Source organism: Nannobrachium achirus, assembly GCF_963921795.1.
Source record: "Nannobrachium achirus genome assembly, chromosome: 20".
In the NCBI taxonomy this organism is placed as follows: Eukaryota; Metazoa; Chordata; class Actinopteri; order Myctophiformes; family Myctophidae; genus Nannobrachium; species Nannobrachium achirus.
The window spans coordinates 4,921,279-4,933,778 of record NC_137827.1 but is presented as its reverse complement, the minus strand read 5'-3'; positions in this window follow the sequence as shown (position 1 = coordinate 4,933,778).

The following is a 12,500-nucleotide window of genomic DNA, read 5'->3' as shown; positions in this document are numbered from 1 at the left end:
CTCTATCTATCACGCTCTATATCTATATCCTAACCGTCTATCCGATGTCAGTCTGATATACATGCATCACTGATACTAAACAGTGCCCAAATTTGGAGATGACTGACATCACTGATACCACACCCCATAACCCAAAATCTGCACATAATCCAGAGCACATACTGTATGTTCGAACGGGCAAGGACTAGTATCTATCGATGACTTTATTAAAGGGGAAGACCACCCATTTTCAATATTGAACTATGACATTAATATACCTTAGAGGAGTTGTGTGGAAATTAAAAAAAAGTTCCGCCTCTTCTGTGTTGCCTAGAACTGGAGGATTGATTTTGGGGTTTGTATTGTAAAGTACAATGTGTGATGTCATCAAGTTGTGATTTGCAATACAAACCCCAAAATCAATCCTCCAGTTCTAGGCAACACAGAAGAGGGGGAACTTTGTTTTTATTTCCACACAACTCCTCTAAGGTATATTAATGACATAGTTCAATATTGAAAATGGGTGGTCTTCCCCTTTAACAGCTGCCATTGCGGTCCTACGTATTCAATTCATCAAGACATATACGGAAGAAGAAATCATCAATACTACTCAGAGAAATAAAAGTTGATCTGCCTGCCTGCCTATCTCTGCACATCCATCTCATCTGACAAGCCCTGTAATGTCCTCCAGAAACTAATGTGAGAGAGAACATTGATGCACTTTTATGTACTGAAGCCATTCAGTACAATCTAATATATCTGTTCCCCCAGTTTATCTGAAAGCAAAGCAAGTGTTCATAATGGGGTCACTGAACCTCAAACTTCTGTTCTGTTGTCGTTCAGCAGAACCGTTTGCTCTGTGTTCTGTGCACTGTGCACTGTGTTCTCCAGCACATTTCAAGCTCTTTCGTAATGCAGTGCAAGAGCATTGAAGCTGCACTCCGTGACACTGTCCTTTATAAACTAGGGGTTTATGGAATGATTTTCTCTTGGGTTCCCTTAACACCACAGAGCAATCTATGTGCCTTTTAATGTGCGCCAGTCACAGGGTGCATCATTTTCTCCCGCATCGCCAGAGTGCTCTTAACTCTGGGGGTCACGCGGTGAGGGACTAGTCCTGAACGGCATGATTCTGCTTCTGGCTGGGAGAGATTTGGAAGAAAAAACCCAGTGAGGAGACATCTGTGTTTGGGTGGAAATGAGTCCACATAAAAATATAATGTCAGAAATACATAGCAAAAACCTTGTATTTCCAGAACGGTTACTTTATGCAAGTTATGGTAGATTCAGTACCTTGTGGGCGGTACTTACACAAATGTCTGATCCAAAAGCATTGTGAGAATTAACAATACGACCCTATGACTATGTTTATGTGGTGGGGGGAAGCGAAACAAATAACATTTAAAGCTTGTTTTTTTTTTGTTAGTTGTAATTCTGTAACAGCGGATCTTGTGGGGTTATTAATAACATTAATAGTATTCATTTTGAGAGAAAAGATGTCCCCAGACTGGTTGGCAGTGGATGCCATTCTTACCAGGTAAAAAGGTAAGGCTGTTTTAGCGCCAGGTGAGCGAAAACACTACATTTCCCATCAGGCTTAGCGGCCGATCTGCTCGCATGCATATCCTGAATCAGATCACGTGCACGGCGCCCCGCTAAGATCCACCATTTCCCATCTCCATAGACACTGAATGTAAACAGGAGCTACAGTATGTTATTGACTGCTGACGGTGGCCATTGACTTGAATGAGAACAATTCAAAGACAGAATTCATTTTTAACAACTTGGGAGCCAAACTCGTTCAGTAACGAGATACGACCACTGGAGGTCTCTGTGCCAAAAATGAGTCATCTCCTTGAGAGACGAGACAAAGGGTAAACTTGGTTACATGGAGCTGCATCCGTTCTGTGTACCCTGTGAAAGACCCTGGTCCATACGTCATACCGTGGCTTGCAGAGAAACAAAATGGAGGATCTAGACTGCATACACTTCCATTCTATGCTGAAACATAAACACAGCTTTATCTATGAATAAGGTGCAAAGAACGCCAGGGAAGCAGAGATCTGCCTGTTTTCACGGCGACACTTTACCGCGATGGTCGGCCCCAGTTTGGATTTTAGTTTCGCGAGCGTTTGTAAACAAATGGATCTTCTTCCTCAATCGTCAGTGGACACCCACGTGCACACGCACGAAGCTTCCGACGCGTAAGTGAGCGACGGCACAGCAACAGCTAGAAATGTTAGAAACCTTGGCTTCCCATGTGTTAAGTGTGACTCGCGTCTCGCAACCACACATACTATTTCCAATTGCATCTTTGTAGTTAAGTGTGCCTGCCATGCAATGGCAAAACACTTATTGTACTCCCCCATACTTAAGTAAGTAACGTTCTTGCAAATTTGGTGCGCTAATAACTGCCGCACAATTTACGCCACCGCCGCAATATATACATCAAAACGTGCGGCTCGGCCGGGAATGGTGTGCTATTACTTTTCTAAGAGAAAAGTTGTATCGTTTAATTGAAATTAATTTATTAGTGAATTATTTTACCCATTGACTTATAATGGGAATCGCAAAAACTCACATTCAATATTTTTTTTCTCGCAAACCATAGGGGCTACAGTTTCAAAACTTGGAGAGGAGATTTATAATGATATCACGGATTAAATAAAAAATTATTTCGTCAGTTGGCCTCATGGTGGCGCTATAACAGTCCACTTTACCTTTCGGCCTGTAACTCTTGAACCGTGGGTCGGAAAATTAAAATTCCTTTTTCCCTGGATTCCTTGGGTCATGACGCATCTCCTCATATAGGCCACGCCCATTTGCGTCAGGATAGATTTTCCGCCATTTTGAATTTTCTTCAAAACACACTTTTTTCTCCTTTTCCTACATATTTTCTCCAAATGTCACAAAAATCGATACACACGATCTATGGACTCATGCGATAAACATATTCAAACGATATTTTGATAGTCCATACCGTTCTTCCGTAACAGGGTTCCAAAGTTAGCGGCAGGAGCCCGTTTTGTAAGAAGTAGCCATAAATCACAAACGAAACATCCAATCAACACCAAATTTTAACCACAAGTGGGGGGCGCTATACTGAACATAATACCTAAAAGCATTTCCACTTCGACCCATAGGGGGCACCACAAACGTGCAAAACGTAACCGTTTCATGCCAAAACGTGTTTTTCAGGGGGAACGACCCTCTCCAAACAAAACACAAACGATCTCGGGAGCGACGGGACAACGTAATCGCCTTGCGGAACTTGTGGGAGGAGCCTATTTCTTAAAAACAAGAAACCATATCCTTACTTCAGCAACGCAGGATCCGACTGGCACCAAATGCTAATGCTAACACATGCTAATGCTAACACATGCTAATGCTAACAAATATGCTAATGTTAACACATACAAGGTTGCACACACTTAGCGAGCTGCAGGCATACTTAAAATTTCTTAGAAATTTTCTTTTCTAGTTTTTTTTTATTTTTGTGTTTTATGACAAAGTAATGCATTCATAATTTATAAAACAAAGAAAAAATAAAACGTTGAATTATGGAGATACAAGGTTTCTGCTCGACGGCAACAGCATGAAGACAACCAGGGTCGTCACAACGGGGTGGGATGAGTTAGCCCTAGTCATTTTAGCTATTTAAAAATAGCAGATCTACAAGCTCACAGCGCGGCACTCGGTGCCGCGCTGTGAGCTTGTAGATCTGCTATTTTTGAAAAGTTGTGAAAAATGTGTGCAAATCTTTCAATATATCTATTTTTTTAAGCAAACATTTGTAACTGAAAATTTGCTTCTGGGGGGTCCCTGGAACTAAATATTTTGAGATGGGGGTCCGTGGCCAAATACATATCATCTTGGGGGTCCTTCACATGAAAAAGTTTGAGCACCACTGACATGGAAACGTAGGTTTCTTGCACACATTTTCACAATCTTTCAAAAATAGCAGATCTGCTATTTTTCAATAGTTAACATTCATGGGGGGCCCGCAGTGAATCCTTGTACCCAGGGCCCACAATTTGGTGTGACGCCCCTGAAAACAACAGCCAGCCAACACGGCGACGATGGGGGTTTGAAATCAGTCCAGAAAGAATATGTTGTTGCTCTCTATTCAGCTATTCCAAAAAGCCTTATGTAAGACCCCTGCGTGAGGAAGCCATCATAATAAAGTAGGCCATGCACAGTCACGGCTCTGAAGAGAAAGTGAAAACGGCATTGCACTCGAATCGTTCACAATAGGAATCAGCATAATGGAGAGAGAGGAGGGTCAAGCACGGATAATGCAGCCCTTTCTATTGTTTTGTTTAAGTCGTTGAGGCCGGGAGAAGGCATTAATACTGTAACCACTATGCTATGCTTTATCTGTTGAAAAATAGCAGATATACAAGCTCATAGCGCGGCACCGAGTGCCAAGGCTGTGAGCTTGTAGATCTGCTATTTTCGAAAAAAGTCTTCTGATGCTTGTAATTTTTTTTCAAACGTTTTCATGTCAAGGACCCCCAAAATTACTAGTCTTTGGCAGCAGACCCACATCTCAAATATGTTGTTCCAGGGAGGCAGGGACCCCCAAGAAGCACATTTTTAGTTAGAAATGTTCACTTTAAAAAATATATATATATATATCCAAAAATGTGCACACATTTTCACGACTTTTCAAAAAGCAGCGTGGCACTCGGTGCCGCACTGTAAGCTTGTATATCTGCTATTTTTCAGGTCTTAAAGGGTTAATACCGACACTTTTGTGACGCTCCAGAGTGAAAGCGAGGACACCATCTCATGGCTTTATTAGATCACCAAAAACAAAGCAAAGAGCTCTCTTATCGTAATGGATCTGAGTGTCCTGAGAGCATCCGCTTAGAGACGCCAAGAGCTTGGTTTTTGAGAGCAGAGAAAAATAATGATTTAGAAGCCGCTCTTGAAACCGTCGATCCATGGTCAGTGTTTTGTTTTAATCACTCACTTTATACTCCAAACACAAAGGAAACCACATAATCTCTCTGAGACTCTGATAAATGCAAGGATTCAGAGGATTCATATCCCACATCTCACAGGGACAAAGAAAATACATCTATTATTTGAGACCGAATCAACCATGACCTCATATTTGCAAACAACAAACGTATCACCACTGGGATTGCGAGGCGGAACGTACACAGTGTTCTTTTTAGATTTTTTAGATTATTATTACTTTCTGTCCTCGAGCAAAGATACGGGTTAAAGGATCGCAGGTATCTGCAACAGGGAAACTGAAGACGGGACATTATTTATAATATTCATTTCCTCAGACGGGTGGCTGGTTTCTCCCTTAGAGACAGGGTGAGAAGTTCAGTCACCCGCGAGAGACTTGGAGTAGAACCGCTGCTCCTTCACTTGGAAAGGAGTCAGCTTAGGTGGTTCGGACATCTTAGTACGGATGCCCCCCCGAGCGCCTTCCTATAGGAAGGTCCCCGATGCACGTCCCACTGGGAGCAGGGCCGGATCTACAATATGGGCACTTTGGGCACGTGCCCAGGGGCCCTTGGCACCAGGGGGCCCTCAAAAAAAAAAAAAAAAAAAAAGAATGTTGAGGAAAAAAAAGAAAGAAAACCCCCAGCCATTTAGTTGTTATCTAATCCAAATGAAATGATTTAAATTATGCCCCCAACACCCCCAATTTGGTGGTCACAAATGGTATTTTGTAATTTTTGGGGGGAAGGATATGTCTTGTTTTGACCATATAGTAGTACTACAATAGTACATTGTTATTTATTTTGATTGTCAGTGGCCACACTGCCACTGTTTCTTACCTCAGACTGCTATTGTCTTAAATGTGTTCACTGGCTGCTGATATCGTTAAGTTACTTTTTAAAATATTGAAAGCAGTTAGTCTGGAGCCCTGTAGCGCGTACGCAGAGGGGGGCCCTTGGAGCTTCAGTGCCCAGGGGCCCTCAGAGGTGGTAATCCTGGCCTGACTGGGAGGAGACCCCGTGGCAGACCAAAGACCAGATGGAAGGATTATATCTCCACACTGGCCTGGGAACGCCTCGGTATACTCCCTGAGGGAGTGGAGGAAGTTGCTCAGGATAGGGAACTAGCTGGAACTGTTACCCCTGTCACCGACCCCAGATAAGCGGTTATAGGATAGATGGATTTCTCAAGTTCCCAAGGCACTAAAACTGAACTAAAAAATCCACACAGCAATCAATCATCTTTGTTTGTCAACTCCTTTCACACATATACAGTACTACCAGAGTGTGACATCACTATACAGTAGCTAAAAGCATACAGTAGATACTACTACAGGATGTGACATCACGGTAGCTAAAAGCATAGACCGCTATCGTGTCAATTAAGCCGGCATTGTGTTTGTAAACGGCTGACGCTGTACTATTTCATAACCCCATAAAAAAGATTAGGAGCGACTACTGTATCAGCTGAGCCAGCATTATGGAGGAGACGATAAACAGACAGACAGACAGACAGACAGACAGACAGACAGACAGACAGACAGACAGACAGACAGACAGTGGTGTAAAGTAACTAAGTACATTTACTTAAGTACTGTATTTAAGTACAATTTGGATGTATTTGTACTTTACTTGAGTATTTCCAATCTTCAGTACTACTTCTTCTACTTCACTACATCTCCGGGTCAACGGGCAAATATTGTTACTTTTACTCCACTACATTTATTTGAAAACTTTAGTGCACATATACAATATAATATTATAAAACATACCACTTTATATTATACCTTGGACAATTTAAAATTGCCGATCTGCAAGCTCACAACGCGTAGTGAGCTTATAGGTCTGCTATTTTCAAACATTTTTACTTTAGGTACATGTTGATGTCAACCCTTTCATACTTTCACTCAAGTACATTTTGAATTCCGGACTTGTAGTTGTAACAGAGTATTTCCATATTGCAGTATTGATACTTTTATCTAAGTAAAATATGTGAGTATTTTTCCCACCACAGCAGACGGCAGACACACTGTACTGTATGTGACAGGAGAGAGAGGATGAACAAAAGAAAGGAGGATGAGAAAGATGAGATGAAAGAGGATGAGAACAGAAGAGGAGGAGGAGGAGGGGAGAGAGGGCAAGAAGTGAAGGATAACGAGACGATAAAGCCTGTATGAGGATGTATGGATGGCTTAGAGAGAGAGAGAGAGAGAGAGAGAGAGAGAGAGAGAAAGAAAGAGAGAGAGAGAGAGAAAGAGAGAGAGAAGGATGGATAGAGCTGGAGGAGGTGTAGAGATTGCGTTCAGATCAATAGTGTGGGACTCGCATGCTGTTCACTGTCTTTGATATCCTTCAACAGGGACGTGCAGAGAATGTTAGAGAGGCAGGGGCTGTCATTTCTAAAAAGGGCCTTTTGGTGAAAATATTGAAAATAGCAGACCTCCAAACTCGGATTGGAACTGCATTCAAGTTCAGGAGAGTTTGGACGAGGCAATTCTCTTGAACGCTGCCTTCAGGTATGGCATGGAGAGAGGAGCATTAAGTAATTAATTACAGATTAACAGTTTCCCAGCCAAAATAGAATGGTTGTTGGTAGATTAGCCGTGACATTTCTGTTATTGTATTATGATCTGAGACATAATATTATGTTTATAAACATGAGCCCGCCACCCCTCCTTTTTGGACCGCAGCGTTGTTTTTTTCTTTTTGTTTCAATCCCACGGGGTTTGCTCACCATGAATGTCTGGATCTCCATTGACATAAAGTGGAGGTTTTGGCCAAGGCATCTGCTCCCCGTGCGTATCGCGTGCGCGATCCGTGTGCATATAATCCCAGCATATGGTCCAAATATGACTGAACGGTCGATGTGAGCATTTTGGCTAGCTTAGCCTTTAGTACTCCTGCTATGCTAATGTAATCGTCTAAACAGCAAGTAGACGACAGCAAGGAAGGCTGAAGAAGTAATGGAGCTGACGTCACTTCTGCTTCATCTCAGAGCAGCCATGAGCTATCGATGGACGAGCGGTGACTAGGGAAGGTTAGACGATCGCCGATTTTCGGATAAAAATAATTTATTTCGGTTTTAATGACCTAGTCCGGAAAAAGACGGCGCGGCTGAGACTCCTTGCTCAGATGTACGGTATATTCTGGTTTTAATATTAAGGGGCTCCCCGTGGCTTGGAAAGGGTTTGGATTTCCCTTTTTTAGCCAATTATTTTTTCTCCCCCAATTTAATCTGTATGCCAATTAATTCCTCCCAATGCTAGCCACCGCTGTTGTACCCTGATGGCCCGCCTGCCAGTGAGGAGCCCCCACCGGGAGGACGTACTGTCGTATCCTACTGACTCACCTGCCAGTGAGGAGCCCCCACCGGGAGGACGTACTGTCGTATCCTACTGCCTCACCTGCCAGTGAGGAGCCCCCACCGGGAGGACGTACTGTCGTATCCTACTGACTCACCTGCCAGTGAGGAGCCCCCACCGGGAGGACGTACTGTTGTATCCTACTGACTCACCTGCCAGTGAGGAGCCTCCACCGGGAGGACATAATGACCAAACCCCAATTAAGACTCCTTTTGGACATCACTGACTATCTCCGTCAGAAATGCACCAAGGCTATGGAAACTATAAACTCCAGAACACCGTTAACACATTTTTCCAATGTCACTTTGACCTAGAAAGTGGGGCGGAGGAAAGTTCTGACTGATTCATCCAATTTAATGAAAATATATTAAAAAAGTATATATTTCCTTTGTCAGCAAATCTGACCACAGCCGCAGCAATTACTGACTGTCATTACTATGCCAGCCACGCACGCACGCACGCACGCACGCACGCACGCACGCACGCACGCACGCACGCACGCACGCACGCACGCACGCACGCACGCACGCACGCACGCACGCACGCACACACACACACACACACACACACACACACACACACACACACACACACACACACACACACACACACACACACACACACACACACTGCATGACCTCTGCCTACAGGAGATTGAAAAGCAATACATCGTTGCTCTCGGGTGTAGAAATAGAAACCCTGTTTTTTTTTCTGTAAATTAATGGCCCACTTCACTGTAAAACGGTGTTGTACACAAAGTAGCAAAGACCTTCTGTCTATCTATACAAGCTCACAATGCAATGTGATGCGCTGTAGAAAAACAGTGTCTGTGAGTTTGATATCGTAGCTGTCGGGCAGAAACCTCTTATCTTCATATTGTAACGTATCAAAAGTGGACGATCTACGAGCTGGAAATCCAGAGCGGAGATCAGAGATGATGTATTCTGTGTCACTTTACATTTTAACCACTTTATCCATTATTTTATACTTTAGCCATTCAAAAATAGCAGATATACAAGCTCATAGCATGGCACTCGGTGCTGCACTATGAGCTTGTATATCTGTACATTTGTTTTTTGGAAAATCGTGAAGAAAATCGTGAGCAAATCTTTGAATGTATATACCAGTAAGACTCCCTAATCGGGAGATAAGCGACCGTTGGTCGCTTATCTCCACAAATAGGCCAAAAGTTTGTTTTACCAATTATCAAGACATACGGGCAGTTGACAGTTTGCCATGGTTACTCATTGAAGTTGAATCTCCATATATGGAGATAACCTACGCATCACACTAAGTCTGACCTCACCAGCCCATATTTGGGCATGAGCAACTTATGTCTCCATATATGGAGATATGATGACATCACACAGTCCTCAGCCGATGATGTGGCGTGATGTCATACAATACACAAACGAGCCCTACAGTATAAAGGGGCAATTCTTGCCAGGAAAGAAGCATTTCTTCGACTCAGACCTTATCGCCAGGGTTGGCTTATAGCAGCTGTCGGTAGGACCATATATGGATTCTGTTAGTGTGGATCTCCTAACAGGGCGTCATCTGGGATACAATCCCTTTTATGCCCATATATGGAGATCCCTAACATAATCCCTTTCATGCCCATATATGGAGATCCCTAACAGAATCCCTTTTATGCCCATATATGGAGATCCCTAACAGCATCCCTTTTATGCCCATATATGGAGATCACTAACAGCTAACAGAATCCCTTTTATGCCCATATATGGAGATCCCTAACAGAATCCCTTTTATGCCCATATATGGAGATCCCTAACAGAATCCCTTTTATGCCCATATATGGAGATCCCTAACAGAATCCCTTTTATGCCCATATATGGAGATCCCTAACAGAATCCCTTTTATGCCCAGTTGGTTGCTAGGGTAAAAAAACATGGTTGCTATGGTAAACAGTTGGTTGCTAGGGTAAACAGTTGGTTGCTAGGGTAAAACCATGGTTGCTAAGGTGGTTGCTAACGTACACTAACAGACCAGCAACAACAGACTGTTGCCACAGCAACGTACACAAAGGTTTGTGTACACATGTGGTGTGATGTCATACTGAAGATATATGACATCACACCGTACACAAACAAAGGTGTGACGTGTGACGTGTGACGGACGGACGGACGGCCGGTGGAGGTTTTGGTAGTAAACTGCTCCCTAACGGTCGCAATAATATTTTAAAGCAAACACTTGTAACTCAAATCTTTGCATCTGGGGGGTCCCTGGAACAACATATATTGAGATGGGGGTCCGTGGCCAAATACGCATAATTCTGGGGGTCCTTGGCATGAAAAGGTTTGAGCACCACTGATATAAACATAAGGTATTTTTTTTTCTGAAACCGGTATACTGACGTACAAGGTTTCCCCCCCCGACTGCGACAATTTATTACGGCTCTGCTTGGAAAACATCTCAAGCGACAGAAGAATCCAGTGACCTTTACCGTCCACGTCTGAATGCTGATTGCAGTTTCACGGCACAAATTATAAAGGCCAGCTTGACGGACAGGTGGAGCTACTCGCTCACAAGACGTCGTAGAGCCTTTGTCCAACTCCTTCCACCCAACACTCCCCGCTGACGGACAGGTGGCGCCCCCGGTCCATAGGATTATTTACACTGACAATAATCACCCCTCCCCCTTCCCCTGAACATACAGGGGGGGCAGCAGCTCCCAGTGAGCAGGTTGGTGCCTTGCATGGTTTCCTCTGCCATCGGTGTATGAATGTGTGTGTGAATTAGGGATGTTAATCGACGCATTATTTGCGAATCGACGCGTCACGGTCGAAAATCGACGCGTCGATCGACTTTTTTCACTTTTTTTCCCCCCTCTAAGCTGCAGCTGAGAGGAGACCACAACGGCGCATTACTTTAAGCAACACAACTTGCAGCAGCACCCACCAGAACTTGCATCAAAGCCCTAATAATAATTATAATAAACAATTGCTCTTCCTTGCGTTAGCATGGAGTCTGTTCTCTATAGACTAGAAGCGGAGTGACAAAGTCCATGGAACCGTTCCGTAGTGGGAGCTCTCAGGCTGGCACTCCAGAATAGTGTATCAAATGTGGAGCTTTGTTTGGTCTGCTTCGCTGGCTCGCTCTCCCTCCCCGACCGTGTCCACGCGTGTGACGCATTAACGGCGAGTACTGTATTTATTTTGTGTTGTGTTTTATTGTCAATCTTGACAAAATCACTGCACACGAGGCGACGTTGCCATTAAATAAGCGAGCTTTCGTGTCAAGCATGCATGCAAAGGCAGGAGGTAAACAAAACACATCCAGTCAGCGCACACTGCTATGACGCGGCACACAAACAGACCAACAGTGTTTCTCAACCAGTAGTCCGCGGACCTGACCAGCGCCGCATGCATGCCAATCTGCGATCCATGCATGCAACACAGACATTCACTCGTCCCCGACACACACACACACACACACACACACACACACACACACACACACACACACACACACACACACACACACACACACACACACACACACACACACACACCGGTCCTCTCACATTTGGAAAACATTGACGCTTATAACGAACAAGCGATTAAAACATTTTTGGGGGGAAAACTTTAGAAAAAATAAAATAATAATACAAAAAATTAAAATTAAAATAAAAGTTTTTTCGGTTTTTCGACTCGCGGTGAGCATGAGTCGATTTTCGAGTCGATTTTCGCATCCCTAGTGTGAATGGGTGAATGTAATGCACCATCTATGTAAAGAACCTTGGGTAATAGCACCATTTATCATTTTATTGCATGCTGCTCGACAAAGCTGGATGAAACATGATGGATTCAAACTGAAAACCGCAGCGGTGGTGGGTAGGGACTTTACCAATGCACCACCGCAAGGGGCTAAAACATACTATATGATGGCCATGCTATTTTCAAAGTTTTATATATACATTTGAAAACTTGAAATGGGGCATTCTGCATAATGAGTTTTACCTTTGTAATTTTGATGCCAATACTTTTGTACTTTTACTCACGTACATTTTGAATTCCAGACTTTAACTTGTAACAGGGTATTTCTACATTGCAGTATTGATCATTTTAATGAAGTAAAGAATGTGAATACTTTTTCCACCATTGGTCTCTCTCTCCACACCCTCCCTCACACAACCAATCATCCATTAATACTAATCATAAAGGGGATGGGACCATAA